Source organism: Malus sylvestris, chromosome 10 (assembly GCF_916048215.2).
Source record: "Malus sylvestris chromosome 10, drMalSylv7.2, whole genome shotgun sequence".
NCBI lineage: Eukaryota > Viridiplantae > Streptophyta > Magnoliopsida > Rosales > Rosaceae > Malus > Malus sylvestris.
In genome coordinates, this window is record NC_062269.1 from 5,304,620 (window position 1) to 5,325,548 (window position 20,929).

The following is a 20,929-nucleotide window of genomic DNA, read 5'->3' on the forward strand; positions in this document are numbered from 1 at the left end:
AGATCGTTGACTTTTGTTGACCGTCATTTCATGACATGTATGGGCTATTATTTTATCGTATTCTCGAAATACGTGACGATACGAACACATAAGCGCAAGAGGAATGCAATTTGGACTTACAACGAAAATTTTACGGACTTACGAAACATGAACGGCGATTTGGTAATTGCATATTTAGAGATATTTTGTGTCTTGTTTTGTGAGCCACGTATGGCCCACACCCCACTTTTCCCTTGCTCCCGTGTCCCCTTTCAAATCTTTGGAACCTATCCCTTGCTACCACCTCACCTTGTCTTTCTCGGCCCTTTCTTCCCTCAAGCTCTCTCATTCTCTCGTCTTTTTCAGTTATCTCTCTAACTCTCTCCTCCCTTTGTAGCACCTGCGCTGAGACCTGAGGCACCACCTCGACCACCACTCCAGCGAACTCCTCCACCACCAGCCATCACCATTGTCATTGCACTTCCCCATCCCTATCGTTGCAAACCTTCGTCACGCTCCCTCTTTCTCTGTACTCGTTGCACATGAACGCCAACGAGAATCTGGCTAGTTCACGGCATCTCCGACGATGGTAAGTTCGAAAACTACCCCAAATATTTGTGGATCACAATGTGGTCTGGCTTGCTAGTAATTTTAAAGACTTTTAGTGATGTTTGAACACAGAAACACCTCGAGGAAGGTCTCCCCAGTTTTCCGGCAAAGGACCTCGTGTGTTTGCAGGTTTTTTGGTCACTTTCTGGCCACGACTAGGCTTTGTGTCGGTAAAACTTTGTTCTCTTTTCCCTTAGCTTCAATTTGATATATTGATTGCTGAAAAAAAAATGTGGAGATTTGAGCTCGATTGGAGCTCTGGGAATCAAGCCCAGATTCTGGCCTCTCCCTGCTAGGTCCGGCGGGGACCGGGCGACTCGTTTGTTCAGATGGGTCAACAGGACCTGATTTAAAAAAAAAAGAAAAAAAAAGCCCAAACTGGATCCATAGGCCGACCCGAACCTTTGGCCTATAAACTCGATCCGGCCCATTTCTAAAATGGTCATGGAATATTCTTGAATTCCTTGTGTTGACTTTTTCCAAAATTTCTCGAAAACCTCCTAGGCTAATTTCGACGCCCCGAGTACGTTTTTGACATCCATTTAGTGAAATTCCAAAGTTTTAACGTGGTTAACAGGTTCGGCGAGTCAGTTGACTTTTTAGGGTTGATCGTTGACTTTTCATTGACTTTTTACTAAAATTGTCCGGGACCTTTCTTAGCGTATCTCGACACTCTGATTTCAAATCCGCACTTTGTTCCCCAAATTTAATTGTTTTAGTTGAGTTTTACTAATGAATCCCAATATTATGATTAGGTGCAATTACTATCGGAGACTCTGACGTCCTAGCTTGAACGGATGTGACATTGCAAGTAACTGTGAGTGTGTCTTTTCTTTGATATATACATATATTTATTTAGTTTCCATATATACATCTGGTAATGAATTTTCTATGTGACTATCGTAATTAAATTAACATTTATAGGAAATGATGTAACGATGAGAATTAGGAAATCATTATAAATCATACGGGATGCCTTAATTAGATTTACGGCTATGGATAATATTATGTTGACTAGAATTATCGAATCACTATGACATGACTATATTTATGTTATCTGCTCATCATTTGCTGCACTGGTGTTAGTACTTGCCTGATCTAGGGCTAGTCTTTCACGTGTATGTTCACATCGCACCATACGCTCACTTTGGATCCATTATAGGTGCTAGTCATGTCCTAGATTGCTATAGGCAATTAGGACTCATATGTGATACCATAGCGCCAGTCTTCACGTGATTGTAGTACTAGAGTGTAAATCATTATTACACGTAGTCTTGTTCATGTCAGAATACCTCTGCATGAACTCATGTGTCAGCATGTTTCAATGAGCACTCGATGTGATTTATTTATTTCTATGAGATATTGTGATTACTAGAAGTTATATGCTTACTTACGAATTTGTGACGTATTGAAGTTTTGAGATATTGCAGGCTACGGTAAGTATTTTCATACTATGCGTAGTATGTATATTTTGGAAACTATACTTCTTTTACAGTTAGGGCTTATTATGTTTTCGAAAAAGGTTTTTACAAAACTTTATTTTTAGGCCCACTCACCCTTGTTTTTCGCCCTTCCAGGTTTAGTAGCTAAGCTTTTGTGTTGACAAGGATTCTTGGTAAATTTCGGTATAGGTGGTTACCTTTGATGGTATAATTCTCATCCTACCTTACTATACTTTACTTATACTCTGACATCACGTGTGAAATGGGTTCATTCCCGCTCATAAGCGCACTCTCATATTTAGGCACTTTTAGGTTTAAATTGATTCACATTTTCCACATCACTACACCTCATGGCTTCGTCACCCTCCTGGTGTCCAACTAGAACGATTCGATTCGGAGTCCAGGTGGACATTCCAGGTTAGGGTGTGTTAACATGGCTTGAGGAATAGTGGACAGGGTAGTCCCCTTGTTTATGATGGAGTTTTTATTTTTATTTTTTTGAAATTGGGTGTCTTTAAAGCAATCTGCAATAGGTAGCATTTTTGTCTCCATTGGGGAGGAGGATATGAGTGAAAAAAAGCCCTCAACTGAGCTTTGGTCGTTACCCATCACTACTAGAGAATACGGCTTGCCTTACAAATTAAAGTTTACACAACTGGTGGCATTTTGTCTGTGAAAAGGACTTTACCCGACAAATATTTCAGTTGGTAGGGCGAACAAGGTTAACATATTGGGTTGACTGAAAATATTTACGCGATGGAAGGATTTCGTGGGGTAGAAACTCATTCTTCGGGTAAACTTTTGGCGTGAAGATGGGAAACTTTTACCCGACAAAGAAAATCGTTTAGGAAATATTTTGACACACCCAGACCCGGAATGTCCACCTGGACTCTGAATAGAGTTGTGTTGGCCGACACCAGGACGGTGACAAAGCCATAAAGTGTAGTGATGTGGAAAATATGAGTAAATTTAAACCTAAAAGTGCCTAAATGCAAGAGTGCACATGTGAGCGAGATTGAATCCATTTCACACGTGAGGTCAAAGCATAAGTAAAGTACAATAAAAGTATAATGAGAATTATACCATCAAAAGTAATCTCCTATACCAACATTTGCCAAGAGTCCTCGTCAACACAGAAGCTCTGCCACTAAAACCTGGAAGGGCGAAAAACAAGGATAAATGTGCCTCAAAATAAAACTTTGTAAAACCTTTTTCGAAAAAGGAAATAACCCTCACCGTAAAACAAATGTAGTTTCCAAAAATAGCATACTACTGATAGTATGAAAATACTTACCGTAAACAATAATAACTCTAGAATGCAATACTTCATAATAATTCGTAAATAAACACATAACATCCGGTAATCGCAATATCTCGCATAAACGAACATATCATATCGAGTGCTTATTGACATATGCTAGCACATGAGTTCATGCAGAGATATTCTAACATGAACAGAACTGAGTGTAAAGAAATGATTTACACTCTAGTACTAGAATCACATGAAGAATGGTGCTATGCACATCACATACGAGTCCTAATTGCCTATAGCAATCTAGGACAAAACTGGCACATATGATGGATCCAAAGCGAGGGTACCTTGTGATGTGAGCATACACGTGAAGACTGGCCCTTGCCCGAGTGAATACAAACACCAGTGTAGCACACGAGGAGAAGATAAAGGTCATGCCACAGTAATTCGATAATTCTAGTCAACATAACACTATTCATAGTCGTCAATCTAATTAAGGCATCCCCTTATAGTCCGCTTACATGTGCATTCCGTAGGATTATTTCATAATTTCCCAACAATACGACATTTCTTATAAACGTTAATTTAATTATGGCATCACATAGAAAATTCATTAATAATTATATATATGGAAACTCAATAAGTATAAATATTATATAAAAGAAAAGACCCACTCACAGATACTTGGAAGGTTGCAGCCGTTCGAATTAGGAAAGTCGGAGTCTGCGATAGTAATCACAACTAAGCATAATATTGGGATCCATTAATAAAACTCAACTAAAACGATTAAATTTGGGTAAACAGAGTATAGATTTGGAATCAAGGCTCAAAATACGCTAAGAAGGGTCCCGGGTAAATTTTGTAAAAAGTGAATAGGAAAGTCAATGGTCAACCAAAAAGTCAACCGAGACATCGAAGCAGTCAACTACGTTAAAACTTTGAAATTTCACTAAATGAATGCCAAAAGCGAACTCGGGGCATAGAAATTAGCCTTGGAGGGTTTTTGAGAAAATTTCGAAAAAGTCAACTAACGGTCAACAGTTAACTTTCACGGAATATTCTGTCTGAGGACAAAATATTTTGTTAAAGTTAACTGGAAGTTAACAGAATATTCCAAGGGAATATTCACTCGAAATATTAAAACGGAAATAGGTCGGATTCTAGTTTAGTCCGGGTCAACGAGCCGGATCTTAGGTTGGATTCGAGTTTGGGCTATCGAGTCGAGTCAGGTTGACTCGATCGGGGTTGCCGGTTACGCGAAGCAAAACACCGAATTTTCAGGGCTTCGTTTTGGGTCCAAATCTCAACCATTTTCATTATATAATATATGGAATTGAAGCTTAGAACATGAGGGATATGAATATACCATCAAGAGGTCAAGCAGTGATCGGGGACGGCCGGAAAAACCTGCAAAACTCTCGAGTTCCGTAAAAAAGTCTTGGAAAAGCTACCCAAAGTGTTTTCAGCGTGCAAACGTCACCAAAACTCCTTAAACTTACCCTAATCGTACAACAAAACATGATATACGAAGATCTTGTGGGTTTCCGAGGCTTACCTTCGCTGGGGACGGCGAGAAATTGTAGTTGAAAGTCTTGAATAGTGATGGTGCCACTGTGCAAAGAGATAGAGAAAGAAAGAAACCTTGGCCTGGGATAAGCTTGGGTTTTCATAACTCGAGTGGCTAGAGAAGTTTAGGTGCTCTAAGTTGCTCACTAGAAAGGATGGTGGGTGGTGGTGGTCCGACAAGCTCACGGTGATGGAGGGAGTTTGAGAGTGCTAATAGAGAGAGGGACGAGAGACTGAAGGAAGAAAGAATCTGAGAATGTTTGAGAGTTAAGAGAGAAGGGACACGTGGCAAGAGATGAGAGGAGAGTTAAGTGATATGTGGGCCCCACATGCTTCAAAAATTATTAAAATAATAAAATATCCTACCATAAATTATTAAAATAATCAAGGAACAAAACTCTAAAATGCAAAATTACTAAAGAAGCCTTCACTTGCGCCCACGCGTTCATAATAACAAGTACTACACAAATACGGTAAAATAGTAGCTCACATGCGTCACAAAATGACGGTCAACGAAAGTCAACAATCTCGCCTCTAGGGGCATTTTCATCACTTCACTCTTATATGAAATAAAATATTGTAAAATCAGGGATAGATCCTAACATATTTGCCCGACTAAGTCGAGACGAATATTTTTCATCTCTAAGATTTTTTTTTTTTTTGGTGTAGTGCCAGGCTGAAATTGACGAGACAAATGTAAGAAAAAGATATGAAAGAGAAAAAACATGCTGTATAGGCTCGAGGAAATCTGTCGGAAGTGAGGCAGAGCAAAATTAGGGAATAGTTTGAACTTGGGCCTTGCAAAAGTTTAAAATTTAAAAATAAAAATAAAAAAAAATCTGGTGCTAGATTACATATTTAATTTAATCCTTTGAAGTGTACTTTTATTAAAATTTATAATCTATTTTTGTTATTTAATGTGCATTTTGATTTAATGTCTCCACATTAAAATTTTAATTTTATTAATATGCACATATTAGTTCTTTCTATTATAAATGGACATAAATAAGAAATTATTAGAAGAAATTGGTGACACAATAATATGTAAATACATAAGTGTATAGAAATGACTATACCGAAATATATAAAATTGACTCCTTTGTACTGAAATGTTTGTACCGAAATATATTATAATGAACTTAAATGTTGGTACCGAAATGTATTATTTCGAATTAAGGTACCTAAATTTCAAGCCCGAAATGTATGTACCAAAATGTACGTACGAGAATGTAGTATATTAAATTAATGTAACTAAATGTCAATACTGAAATGTGTGTACCAAAATGTATTGTATTGAATTAATGTACCTATATATTTGTATCAATGGATATACCTAAATATATCAAATTAGTTAATGTACCTAAATGAAGAACATATAGATTGCATCGGAATATATTATATAACAAAATTAGTTTACCTAAATGTAGACATCAAAATATATTATGATGAAAGAAGTGAAACGAAAATTTAATGTATTAATTAAAAATAGGAAGAAAAAGAGAAATAAAACATCAAATTATAGTTAATAAATTAGGTGATTAAATGCATCAGGGACGAAAATTGGATTTTAATCTTACACAAGGTTAAAATTCTAAAACTCATATTTTTATGGATTAAATTGAAGTTTTGAATATGTTATGCAAGAATGATTTCATTGATACTGGATTATACGATCTTTTATACATAATTTTTCTATTAGTCAACTATACAACTATGGAAAGGAAATAACAGCAAACTCATTACAAATCAATTACAAGGAAATCTTGTCTAATCTAACCTCTTGAAACTAGAGATTCTAATTTAAATCAAGATTTCTTTCCAACATATTTGACGTTGTTTTTAGAATTAAGGAGCATTGCCAGATGTGGCAGGACTTTATATATTCAGCAGATAATGATTGAAATTGCACAATTTATAATCTAAATGTAGCTGCTAATTGTCAAATACGTGTTGAATAATTTGAGAGCAGATCCAAGGGAAAATTCATATAAAGTGCACCGACATCCTTCATTAAGTCCATCTGAATTTGACTAAGAACACCAGTGATCCAATTTGTATTGCCTGTTATTCCTCTCCCTAAGCAGAAGTCAAAATTGTGTTCCTATGCTAGCTAGTTACTTTATGTCATGCATGGTAGTTTGTCAATTTCCTATTGTTTTTCAGTTACAATGCCAGCTAGGGAGGGAAACCCTTGACCTAATCAAATCTTAATGTATACCAACTAACTCTCAAAACTTGGACGAAGCCAAAGGCTTGCCAATTTTGTTTTATGTAATATGGTTGAAACTTAATCATAAACAGTGGATGATCGTGATATGCTCAATCAGAATGAAAAAGTAAGACCTCTTCCTGGATATAATCTTGCGTAGCTAGGCCGTGGCCTATCTAACAATTGGCCTTGCAAATCTTTAGTTGTTCCGGTTCGAAAGAAACTTAGTAGCATTAAATAGAAAACAACTGAATGGAGTGCGCTGACGTAAATTAGCAGCATCTAGAGCCTGCACAGAGTCATAGAAAAAAGACAGGCATCCCACATCAGCTGAAAAAAAAGAAGCTGATAATGATAATATTTTCAATATAAAATCAGTCACTTGGTTTCAAATTGTTGTGCGTTGAACCGTTTGAGCTCGTTCGGTACACATTGTAATATAAACTTAGTAAATTAAAGGTAGGTTAAATAGTGAAATAACAAAATTATGACCACATAAAGGATAAAAGATGAATTACTCATGAAAAAATACTTATTTATTCCAATTCTCCTTAAGACAGCAGGATTAGAAGGATGAATTTACTTCATAGACCTCTTCTAATCTCCTCCAAATAAAAAATCTTTCACATCTTTCACTTCTCTACTTTCAATATACCTTGAAAATAGGTAATTATATATTCATTCTAATCCAATCATGTACACCAAACCATCCATTTATATAAGGCTCTGTCCTCTGACAGTGGCATACTCTCAAACCTAATTGATCATATATATACATTTATACTCTCATTTTTTAATAAACAGGTATCAAAACCCTGTTCGTTCATATATGTGTGTTTGTGTGTATATAGAAATGGACATGAAATCTGGCTCGTTAGCCAATAAGAGAGTATTTTAAAACTCCGAACAGATCACATAGCTCATGCAAAAACGTGCGTTTTATGTGCAAAATTTTGATCAATATTGTTTTTCGTATTGCGAGTCAATTCTTCAGATGCTAAACCTCTTTTTATTTATATATTTATTAGTATCCGCATAACAATTAAATAAGAGAAATTTTATTTAAACCTATATAATTTTTTCTGCACTTAGCTTAAATTTTAAATGTGAATTGTCTATTTTATCCTATTGCATAATTACCATCAAGTATAAAATGAAATTAACAATAAAACTAAAATTTGTTAATAAACCCACCCAATAATTTTAAAGCTTGTTCTCTAATCGGATAGTTCAGCACCAAATTGCCTTTAGAGTCAACGATGTCTTCAGCTTTGAGAACAACAATAGGGAGCTTCTCTTGCCATTCTTTGTTCTTCTTAGTTACAGAGCTATGGATCTCATTCAGAACCCTAATTGATAGCTAAATAGGTTGAGGTTAAATTTTTATTATTTTTTTTCTTTCAACTTTCTGCATTTTCTAAGTAAGAGAACAAAATTGTAGTGTATAATGTTGAGTTCTTACTTATTTGGTTCTGTTAAAGTGATGTACTTTGCAATATATATTGTTTTATGGGCAGAACACACGAACTGTAAAACCCTTTGGGATGGAACTAATTATACCATTAGCATGATAAGTCGGGGCGATGAGATGAGACTATTGAACTAGAGAGTTCTTCAGCCTTGTATTGATATTGTTTAATATTTTTTTAGGAATATGCATATGATGTCTTCCACTTAAAAAAAAAATGTTATATTTAATTTTGTAAAACTACCCAGCTGCTCTCAATTTGGGGTGCATAGCGAGAAGAGTTACGAGGAGTCAATGAAATACTAATCGAAGGTTTTATCTGATACTCGTCACTTCTAATGTCCGTAGCATTTCTCCTAGTGTAGTAAAGGATGCTAGTCAAGAGGATTACACGTCCAATTCGCAATATGCATTGTTCAAGTTATGTGAACCCCAATAATATGGAAGATTCATAAACAAGTAGAAAATTCACCAAATTATTCAACTTGTCCTTAGAAGTCGAACTCCATAAAGCTTTTATTCCCATAAAGAAGAAACTTTACCAAATTATCTAATTTGGGATTTTATTATAAATTGGGTTTGTGAAGGTGATTTAGATAGTAAATTTGGGTTTAAAGAGATATTAGCACTACAAGAAAAATGACCATTGCACACAAAAAGTTAAATGTGCCCTATGAGGCCTTAGGACACCACCATATGTGCACATAGGGCAATAGCAATAGTGCAGCAACTAAAACATCATGTGTGCCCTCTATGGGGTGTTGCCTTTGGTCATTGAGCACAATAAGGTGTTTTGTGCTAAAACAGGTAAGCACCAATCAGGGGTTTTTGTGCCTTTGTTCTAACACCTATGTCAGATGACTTTTCCAAGCCATGTTTGCACAATTTTGTTATTGTGCCCAATAGGTTTGTAGACATCGAAATTTCAGTGAAATAAATGTTGATCAATAATTAAAATTTCAACGTTCACGTGTCACATAAATTTTACACATAGCATGTGACTCAACAAAAAATAAAAAATCATCAGAAAAGTCATCAAACATGACACGTGTCAACACTTGGTAGAAATGATTTATTTCATCTGATTATTTAAATCCAAAAACCAAGTTTTGGAATTCTATAAATAGGAAGCCAAATCATTCATTTTAAGGACACCAATTCATAGCCAATTCACATCACACAAAAACCTTGAAGCTTTGAAACTCCAAAGCTCCCAAGCAAATCCCGAAGGATCAAGAAAGCTCTATTTGTTCTTCGTCAAATTCTCCTTCAAGATCAAGCCCCAACGGCCCTTGAAGAACTTCCACCAATTCAGGATCCAGCCCCGACGACCCTTGAAGAAAGTGTTCATCGTTCATCACCGTTCATCCTAAGATCAAGCCACCGACGGCCCTTTGGATCAACAACATCAATAAATTCATTCACTGTTCTTCAAGATCAAGCCCAAAAGCCCCTTGAAGATCCGTACACCACTGTTCATCCTAAAGATTAAGCCCCGATGGCCCTTTGGATCAGCAGCCAATCCACAAATTTACACACTACGAAGATCGAATCAGAGGCTAAATTTGTAGAAGAGATTGTAACCCTTAAATCATTAATACAAATATTATTTTGTACATGTGTTCTTGTCTAATTCATCGCAGGAATTTCCGTGTTTACAAGGTTAAATATAAAAAATAAAAAATAAAACATAAATTCAAAATTACAAAATCAAACCAAATAGTTCTATAATCGATTCATACATATATAAGCACCATGTAAGCAACCAACTCCTTTTAGTAACAATCGTTTCATATCATGAAAACGTTGAAGGAGGTGTTGCTGGGATTTTGGGGGGCAGCTGGATAGACCGACGGTCTTGTACAACTAACAAAAAAAAAACCCAATTGAGAAATTGAATTGAGTGATCCATCAAGAACTGCAAACAAACTGAGACAGTTGCAAGTTTTTCATCCTTAGTTTTGAAATTCTTAAACACCGATGGATGTGTCTTTTTTCTTCCAAGTAGAAGTGATTTGGAAATAGAACTTTTAAGTTTCATAGCCACATCTACACATTTTATTTCATGTCTCTGCAATTCCAAAGTGCCTGATGATATGCAATGTATAACATAAGAATTAAGATGATTCTAGAAATTAAGATAGATGTATTGCAAACATGACCACGATTAGGAATACCAAACGCATATTTAAACACTTACCTTTGAAATTGTGACTCCATAATTTTCATTGCTTCTGCAAGTCTGCACGCAACATCATCAACGCTATCTCCTCCTTCTGCCAGCCTCATGAGTAGATCTTTCTCATCAAGAGCCTATATTTCGTGATACTATCAGAAAAAGGGAAAACAAAATTACTACAGCCTCAGCATCAGCAACAGATGATTATAAGTTAGCACCACCTATAAACCTAACAATATAGATAGAGCCTTTAATCTGCCACTTTAATGAGTAGAAAAAACCACACAAACACCAGCGGACTTACTTTATCATGTGACAAAAGCTCATACGAAGGACCAAAGAAACGTTCGTGAAGATTTTCCATCGCCTGTCCAGAAAAAGCAACCATGGGAAAAGATCACTGGTTTGAAATCTAAAATAGCATAATCAATCAAACAAGCTTATCTCAGTCAGAAATCAACCAAGATATCGTTCCTTTAGTTGATTTTCAGGGACTATTCAAGACAGATACAACAAATTGAATGTTCAAGACAAGATGCAACAAATTGAGCTGTAGAAGATGCAACAAGATACCCCCCCTCAAATGGCATGTTTAAGACAGATGCAACAAATTGAGCTGTGTGAGTTGTTCTCGAAAACGGAGAGTAGCAAATCCGAACATTATTAAGTGTTATGTTGTTTTCCTGAAGCACATGCATATTACAAACTACTTACTCCCATTTCGTCGTTTCCATTAACATTCTGGTTTTTGGTTAAATCTTCCAACCTACCAGTTTTCAAACTATAACTCACATATTCCTAATTATTCAATAATTTTGCATACTTAAAAGATGCAAACTTTTTGAAATGTGAAATAAATTGCACTCAAAACAAACACAAAAAAATTAAAATCCTAAAGCTATTAAATAATACATTTTGGAATGATTGTCCAGCTGATTGTGCCTGACTTACACCTTCGGGCGCCAATTGATATTCTGGGCGGGTATCATTTTCCTGTGTTGAATTCAAAATACTCAAAACTGCAGGGCTAAACAAGTAATTAAGGAAAATTGAAGGGGGAAGGAGAAAAAACAACCATGGAAGAAACAATGATGCCTCTCTCATTTGAAATGTTGTTTCTGTGCCTCAGCACCCAGTATTTGTTCCTTAGAAATGACGTCGTCTTTGCCATCTCCATACCGCCCCCCCAGGTCACCGCATTCCTCTCATTCTTCTCTTCACACACCTTCCACTTACGATATGTGATTTTATTCGTAGGCTTCAATAAGATCACCTTGATATTCGTCTGTTCCATTGCTGTTGGGGAGGGGTTGAACCAACGCTCCAACCGTGTTTTCCGGTGAAGGAAGGGGCGGCTGCCACTTCTGCCCTCACGTGGCTTCGCCACTGCCTGCCCTTCCCTCACCAACACCTTCTAACCTGATGCATCTCCTTCTTATGATCCCTCCATATCGGACTTGGATCCCAATGCGATTTCCAATTCAAGCTCTACATCCACCGATCTTCTCAAACCCGACCCAGCCCATTCCCTGATCCCTCCCTACCAAACTTGATCTTCCCAAATTTTCTTCCATCGCGTGCAGGGGGTTTCTGCTAGGGGATTTTGGCGATGATGTAGCTCAAGAGCCTTCACGATTTGTTTGGAGAAGGTAGAGAGAGAAATAAGGGTTGGAGAGAGAGAAAGAGAGAGAGAGAGAAAGAAATAGAGAGAGAGAAAGAAAGGTGAGAGAAAGAATTTGAGGGAAGTAGAGTGGAAGAGAAAAGAAAAGGGAAAGAGAGTAAGGCTGAGTAGTGTGTGGGTGAAAGCTGCTTCTAAGAGCAAGTCTAGCGAGGGCTTAACCCGATGGACAATGGATTGTACAGTGCCCAATTGCTAGGGTGATCAAGTCCATCCTATGCAGGCTTTAGCGCCGGAGGGGGCCCGAGTTATAGGACCAGCATAAATTGCTGCCCTAAGAGCCCAAGGTGGAGATGATGCACGTTGACGTTAGGGCTTGCTTCCTGCTTCTCTCCTCCTCGCTGCTCGCTTCCTCTCCCTGCTTTCTACTGTTGTCCTCTCTCTCATCACCCCTTACTCAGAATCGTGAAGAGGCCTCATATTTGAACCTCAATCGGAGAACCACGAGCTCCGTCACCTGATTCACCAATCAGACCAAGCTCATTGATGTCGCCCTCCATTTGAACTCCATCATCCTCGACCTCGATTTTCGACTGCACGAGCTTTATCTCTGATGACCTCGTCATCTCCGAAGTCGCTTGTTCGTTTAGATTTTCCAATTTGAATTTTGGGTTGTTTGCACTTGAAGTGCTTCCCTCTCCCCCCAAAAAAAAGATCACTATTTTTAATGTTGGAATTGCATTTCTTGAATGCCCAATTGTGAGAAAATGGCCAAGAGATTGTCTTTGGATGGCATAATGAGGAAGAAGCTATCCGACATCACCAATTTACAGGCTGCGAAAACGATGAGCAAGGAGGACGGATTTGCTTAGTGGTTAAAATCTAAAAAATATTAATATTTTATAATATAAAAAATATTAATATTTTATTGCCTATTGCCAGGGCTATTCAATTTTAGAAGTGGAGATGCAAAAGGCAGTTATTGTTAATTAAGGGAAATACTGTTCACTGGGTAGATTCAATAGTGAATAGCCCTAGGGGGCCTTTGCAATGCTGGAGTTGCTCTAATACTTAGTGGGATTGTAGGGTGTTGATCAATAAAATTAATATTAAACTATAATTGTGTTCAGATTTGGAAATTAATAAAAAATTATAATTACTAATTTCCATAAAAAGTAACACAAACTTTAGTATTCAAATTTCAATAGGCACAATACACCTTTTTGTAGACACCATTTAATGTGTCTTTTTGTTCAAAATGCACATTTGAGATAATTTCGTGCTCAATGAAACTTAAAAAGCACAAATACATATATGTGCTCAATGAAATTGAAAGGGGCACCAATCAATTGTGTTCTTAGACCATTTTTTTGTAGTGTAATTCTTTAATTTAAAATACTTGGATGTAGAGAATAAGTAGTTGAATGTAAAAAAAAGTTATGCGGGTTCAAATAAAATTTCTCTTACATCAATATTGTTTTTCGTAACTAGATCTATATTTGGCTCGTCAAGCACTACCCGAAGACCCCAAAATTTGCATGCAGTTCTACAAAATAAAAAGACAAACGAACAATCATGACAGACCATAGAGGCATAAGATTGGCTATCCGTATGAGTTTTTACCTCTGGAAAATTTGAACTGCATTTTGCATGTGGATGTCTAAAGATGTATCAGTATCCTATATATTGTTCTTCAATGAAGAGATAATTACATGTATATTTAAGAAAAGAAAAAAAAAAGGTTTAAGATGCTCTAAAATTAAATGGGAGAATTGGTCACTGGCTAGCTAACTCTTTTCTAAAGCAGTTTAGGTAGATCGAAATCACACTAACCAAGTACTACCATGATGTTTTACAGCTATTCGTAAACCAGGTGTTAGAAAATTCAAATTTTAATAATATAGATATATGCATGCTTGTCATCACCTCCATGTGCTCTCAACGCTAAAAATCTAGAACATGGGATTTTGCATTTTCATTTGGGTTTCCAAGTACAAAGAATCGGGTTTTTGTGATTTTGTCTTTCTTGAAAAGTTGCAGCGATTACAATTATATTCCAGTACCCAGGAGAGGAGAAAGTCTTAGGTCCGGAAATCCACCACCTGACTCGTTCGGTTTAAACTCAAAATTTGTCATAACCCACCATCCCCTGATTTGAGGTCGGACCACTACGGCCCATGTTTTGGAGAAATTCCTGTGTAAGAAACCCGAAAGTGGTGGACCATCGGAGTGGTGTGAGACGAGATGAGGTCATTACAATGGGTTTCAAAATAGGATGCTAGCAACCTTCTAGTTTCTGCTTTTCTTTGCATTTTTAATGTTGCTTGATGATCCGATTCTTTACATTCTAGATTACACTTTAAAAATTAATTTTGTAAAAAATCAACCAAATCAGAAATTATGCAATCCTTCAATTAACGATGTCAAAATTTTAGTGTTTTAAGTAAGAAATTTTCAATATAGTTAATTTGTTACATAATTAATCTTTAATTATGAAGATTTGCTATCATTCCTCTACTGGCAAATAGCTTTTTTTTTTTTTCCTCTTTAATTAACGAGAAAAGATAGTCGTCTCTCTTTAACTTATATTTTTTTTCTACAAAGATGGTGCTATCCACATACCTATTTTACCTTCTAAACATTATTTGTTAATTTTTGTTCTTTGATCTTCTTCAATTTATTCGATCCAAAAGCCGGAAATTAAAAAGAATGTATGAGAAGTAAAAGGAGTGTTGGATAGCCCCTCCCTTCTACAAAGGCAATGTCAAGGGAGTTGACGAAGGAGGTGTCTTGCTAGTAGCCAAGTTTCCAAAGTAACAAAACTTCACTATTTTCCTTTCTAAGTGGTAGCGCAAAACTCCTCATTCATATATATATATGTTATGAAAGTTGTTAAGCCAAAAGAAGAGGAGGGCTAGACAATTTTTTTTTTTTTTTGAATTTTCAAATTTTCGAATTTTCGAATTTCTGAATTTTCGAATTTCCGAATTTTTGAATTTTCAAATTTCAGAATATATATATATATATATATATATATTAAGCTTTATAGGTGAAGCTTTGTTGGGTACCATGAATTGATTTTGCTTCACACTATCTTGATTAAGATAGTGTGAAGCTTTTGAGAATTTGTAGTTGTCCTCCATTGATAAAGCTTTGTTGAATTTCCCAATTTTTTTTTCTTTTTTTTTGGAAAACTAGAATTTTGTTGAATTTCCCAATTTTTTTTTTTTGGGAAACTAGAAATTTGAAAATGTGGGAGAGACAACATATACAAAATTTTCTTCCACACTGTTGAGCAAGAGATTGTGATACAAGCCACACCTTATAGTAGTCGAAGGTTTGGATGAACCATATAAATTGAATTTGCTTCGAACAGTCTTGATCAAGAGTGTGTGAAGCTTTCTACGACTTGTAGTTGCCCTTCATTGATGAAGCTTTTGTTGGCACCATAAATTGGTTTGCTTCACACTGTCTTGATCAAGAGTGTGTGAAGCTTTTGAGAATTGTGGTTGAACTCCTTTGATGAAGCTCTTATTGGCACCATAAATTGGTTTTGCTTCACATTGTCTTAATCAAGAGTGTGTGAAGCTTTTGAGAATTGTGGTTCCCCTCCATTGATGAAGCTCTTGTTGACACCATAAATTGATTTTGCTTCACACTGTCTTGATCGAGAGTGTGTGAAACTTTTGAGAATTGTGGTTGAACTCCTTTGATGAAGCTCTTGTTGGTACCATAAATTGGTTTTGCTTCACACTGTCTTGATCAAGAGTGTGTGAAGCTTTTAAGAATTGTGGTTGAACTCTATTGATGAAGCTCTTATTGGCATCATAAATTGGTTTTGTTTCACACTGTCTTGATCAAGAGTGTGTGAAGCTTTTGAGAATTGTGGTTGAACTCCTTTGATGAAGCTCTTGTTGGCACCATAAATTTGTTTTGCTTCACACTGTCTTGATCAAGAGTGTGTGAAGCTTTTGAGAATTGTGGTTGAACTCCTTTGATGAAGCTCTTATTGGCACCATAAATTGGTTTTGCTTCACACTGTCTTGATCAAGAGTGTGTGAAGCTTTTGAGAATTGTGGTTGCCCTCCATTGATGAACCTCTTGTTGGCACCATAAATTGGTTTTGATTCACACTATCTTGATCAAGAGTGTGTGAAGCTTTTGAGAATTGTAGTTGCCCTCCATTGATGAAGCTTTTGTTGGCACCATAAATTGGTTTTGCTTTACACTATCTTGATCAAGAATGTGTGAAGCTTTCTACGAGTTGTAGTGTTTGCATTGTTACAGAGGAGAAATGTCTGAAGCAGATGCAAAAAGGTTGAATAGCTTGATCTTCGTATGCCATGCACTGAAGTTGTTGTTGGCTTGCAATAGGACTTTGTTGGTGACTATAACTCTTGTTGGGCATAAGTACTCCCCTAGTTGAGTTGTCAAGCTTGAAGGTTTCTGATTATTTGTGAATGCTAGGAGTTCACATGTACAACTTGTACCACTCGTCTTCTGGTGGGTGGAATAAATGGTAAGTTGCTTTCATCACTTGCTTTCATCACCTTTCATCACATTTCATCACCCGGTTGGTGGCATGAGGATGAGTTCCTTCTTCACCTGGTTGGTGGAATGAATGGCAAGTTGCCAAATGATATTAGAGTACGGGTTGTACATTTCATCACCTGGTTGGTGGCTTAAAGATGAGTTCCTTCTTCACCTGGTTGGTGGCATGAGTGGCAAGTTGCGAAATGATATTAGAGTACGGGTTGTACATTTCATCACCTGGTTGGTGGCATGAAAGGGACTACGGGTTGTACATTTCTTCCACCGCTAAGGCGGGGCGAGCCAAAGCATCTGCATGATTGTTTGCCGCTCGAGGAATTTGGGTGATCTGGTAGTTGAAGTGCTTGAGCAACAATTGTGTTTGTGCCAGATATGCTGCCATGGAGCTATCCTTAGTGTCAAAGTGGTTGGTGACCTAGTTAACCACTAATTGGGAGTCAATGAAGATATCAATTCGTTTAACCCCAAGGTGTTTGGCCAAACGTAAGCCTGCTAGAAGGGCTTCATATTCGACCTCATTGTTCGACGCCTTGAATTTGAAACAAAGAGCATACTCCATCGCCATTTTAACAGGGGTCGTAAGGACTAGTCCTGCTCCACAACCCTATTGGTTGGACAAGCCATCAACATATAGACTCCATGCTGGGGCTGTTGGTTCTATTTTCTGAGCTTCCGAGGGTAATGAAACCACTTCTTTAGGCGTAGAAACAACGTCAACAGGATATGTGAAATCGGCGTGAAGTCTGCCACTGCTTGGCCATTCTCAGCTGGCTTTGGTTGGTATGAGATGTCAAACTCACCCAATGTTATCGCCCATTTGATAATTCGCCCGGAAGTGTCAGGACTTTGGAGTATCTGTCGAAGAGGATGATTGGTAAGCACGATGATGGAGTGTGCTTGGAAGTAAGAGCGAAGTTTTCGAGCAAACATGAATAATGCTAGAGCCAATTTCTCAATGTTGGAGTATCGTGTCTCTGCATCTTGTAAGGCTTTGCTAGCGTAATAGATAGGTCGTTCGACATTACCATCATCGGGATTAGCCTCAATGCCTCGTTGGCTTATCATAAAGCTAAGAATTTACCAGAGCCTACGTCGCCTACGCCGAAGGCACATTTGTTGGGGTTCAACCTCATTCGTTACCTCTTCAGAATGGTGAAAGTTTCAGATAGGTTGTTGATGTGTTGGTCAGCATGTTTGCTCTTGACTAGCATATCATCAACGTAAACTTCCATGCTCTTCTTCGGCAAACACTGAATTGACCAGTCTCTGATAAGTTGCTCCTGCATTCTTTAGGCTGAAGGGCATGACTTTATAGCAATATAGTCGCCTGTCAGTAATGAAGGCTGTGTGTTCTTGGTCCGGAGGGTTCATGAGGATTTGGTTGTATCCTGAGTAAGCATCCATGAAGCTCAGAAATTCACACCTTGTCGTAGAGTCTATAAGTCTGTCTATGCGAGAAAGAGGAAAGCTATACTTCGAACATCTTTTGTTTAGGTTGGTGTAATCGACACACATTCTCCACAAGACTTTTTAGAGCAGGAGACTTTCCATGGTCGGATTCTTCTTAACAAGGATCACATTTGCTACCCACGTTGGATAATTGACTTCGCAGACGAAACCTATGCCTTTGAGTTTTTCAACTTCTGCCTTCATTGACTTGTACCGTTCAGCGGCATAAGATCTTCGTTTCTGTCTCACTGGCTTGGTTAGGGTCAATACTTAAGCGATGACAGATGATATCGGGAGAGATGCCTGGCATGTCCTCGTATGACCAGGCAAAGACCTCAGTGTTCTCTTGCAAAAAAGAGATCAATGCCAACCGAATGGGTGTGACAAGGTGGTGTCAATCTTCACCATGCGATCCAGATAATCTTTTGAAATAGAGACCTTCTCCAACTCTTCAGCGGGTTGTGCTTGCTAGGTGAAAGAGTCATCTCGAGGATCGTCGGGTTGACTGTTGCCACCGTGAAGATCCAAGCTGGCTTCGTCTGGGCTGGTCTTTATGACTTGGTCATGTATAGAAAGGGTTTCCTTGGGCACAGGCAGGTGTTGTTGCTTGACTGAAGTGTTGTAACATGATCGTGCACTAAGTTGATCTCATATGATGTAACCATTTCCATAGAGGGTTGGAAATTTCATCAACAACATATGTGTGGATACCATGGCCTTGAGATCATTGATGCATGTGCATCCGAATATGACATTGTATGCCGTTGGGCAATCAACCACCAGGAAGTTAGTGGTAATGGTAGCTGTGTAAGGGCATGTACCAATGGTGAAAGGTAAGTGTATGCTCCCCAAAGGTTGCATGCTATCACCGGATAAGCTTATTAGAGGGGAAATCGAGCGATCGAGCAAGTGTTCAGCTACATTAAGTGCCCTGAAAGCTTCAGTAAATATGATATTGACCGAAGCCCCCATGTCTACCAAGATTCGTCGTACTTCAAAGTTGGCTATGTGAGCTTCCACAATCAATGGGTCGTTGTGAGGGTAGATGATACATTTTTCTTCCTCAGGGTAGAAACATATTGGATCCTAGTTAGGCTTTTAATACTTACCTCCCCTGATGTCTTCCACGTGAAACACTTAGTGGCCAGACCTTAAAGCTCGTTCACTATTTTTCATGGCCCTGTTGGAAGATTTAGATATGGGTGTGCCACCACTTATGGAATATATCACATTCACCTGCGTTGGTTACGGTTACCCAAGCTTACAGTGGTTCATTGTTTGGGGGTGGGGGGTTTAGCCTCCAAGAATCAAAGTTGTTGTGCAGTGAGTGGGAGACAAATTGATTTGAAGATTTTGTTTGTGTAAGGTGTGAAGAACATATGAGAGTTAGGATAGAAAAAATGATTGGAAATGCTTGGATGAGTGACCGAGAGTCGAAGACTAGGATAAAGATGAATTTCTAGCATGGTCGAGTCCATACTAAATGTATAGACTTTAACAAACAATCAATTATAACACAACACCTAATATGGATATTTAATTAAATATTTTATTTTTTATGATGCGGTTCGGTTTTGGTTCGGTTTCAAAATGCTGAAACCAAAACCAAACCGTTTTCTTTCACTGGGGTTCGGTTTCAAACCGAAACCATTTCAAAACAGCAAAACCAAACTGTTCGGTGCGGTTCGGTTTGATTTGTGTTTCAGTTTCGATTTTAGGTTTCAAGTGCTCACCCCTAACTGCTACTGATATTATCAAAGTTCCCTCCTGTATATATATTAAATTTAATACCAGAATTTGTTGTCCTTCCTTACAGTTTTTGGGAATTTTGGAGGAATTATACGTAGATAAAATCTTGTATAATAGGGAACTTGATTGTGGATGAATAATTGATCCCCTTGTGTAAGTTTATGTTCTCAGTTTACGGGATAGAGCCCAGGTGGAGCAATTATTGCGTTATATTGTTGGAAAATCTCCTGAGGATTCTGAAAGCAAACAAGCCTTCAAGTATTATTTCATCTTAAATAAGAATTAGTTTTGACAATTTTTATTACTCATAAGTTTCTCGCCAAAATGTTTGAGAATTTTATATTTTGAGTTTTGCTTTTGATTATTTGAGTAAATGTTTTTTTTTTCCTCATGATCTTTCGGTTCCCTTCATTGCTTATGAAGTTTTTACTTGTGAAATTGATGTTATATTACAGACTGGTGAATGAAGAGGAGGTATTCCTGATCAAATTTTAATCTTAAATAAGGAATTTGATGTGTAAAATCTTGTCTAGTTTTGATAGATGCTTATTTTGTGATTGCAGTGAACTTACTTTTCTCTTTCTTGGAACCAAATCCGTCCCCATAGTGCCCCGTTAGCTGGGTACTTTACAAGACAATGTTTATGGTCATCATATTGCAGCAAATCATGATGGTTGTTTTCATTTGCAAAACCTCTTCTTTCTTTTTTTCGCTTCAAATTGCTTCTTTTTTTTTTTTTTTTGTGATTGATTGCAATTCAATGGAGGCATCAGAGAATTGTTGTGTGAAGGTTGCTCTGCACATTAGATTGGTTATCGGCAATGAACGCCTTCAGGGTTGCAATGAGTGTTGATGCTG

The 20,929-nt window shown here is 37.4% G+C and overlaps 1 pseudogene; it reads right to left on the reverse strand.

Annotated features, from left to right (window-relative positions):
- Positions 1-10,588: 10,588 nt before the first annotated feature.
- Positions 10,589-11,875, reverse strand: LOC126587506 (uncharacterized; annotated as a pseudogene).
- Positions 11,876-20,929: the final 9,054 nt, after the last annotated feature.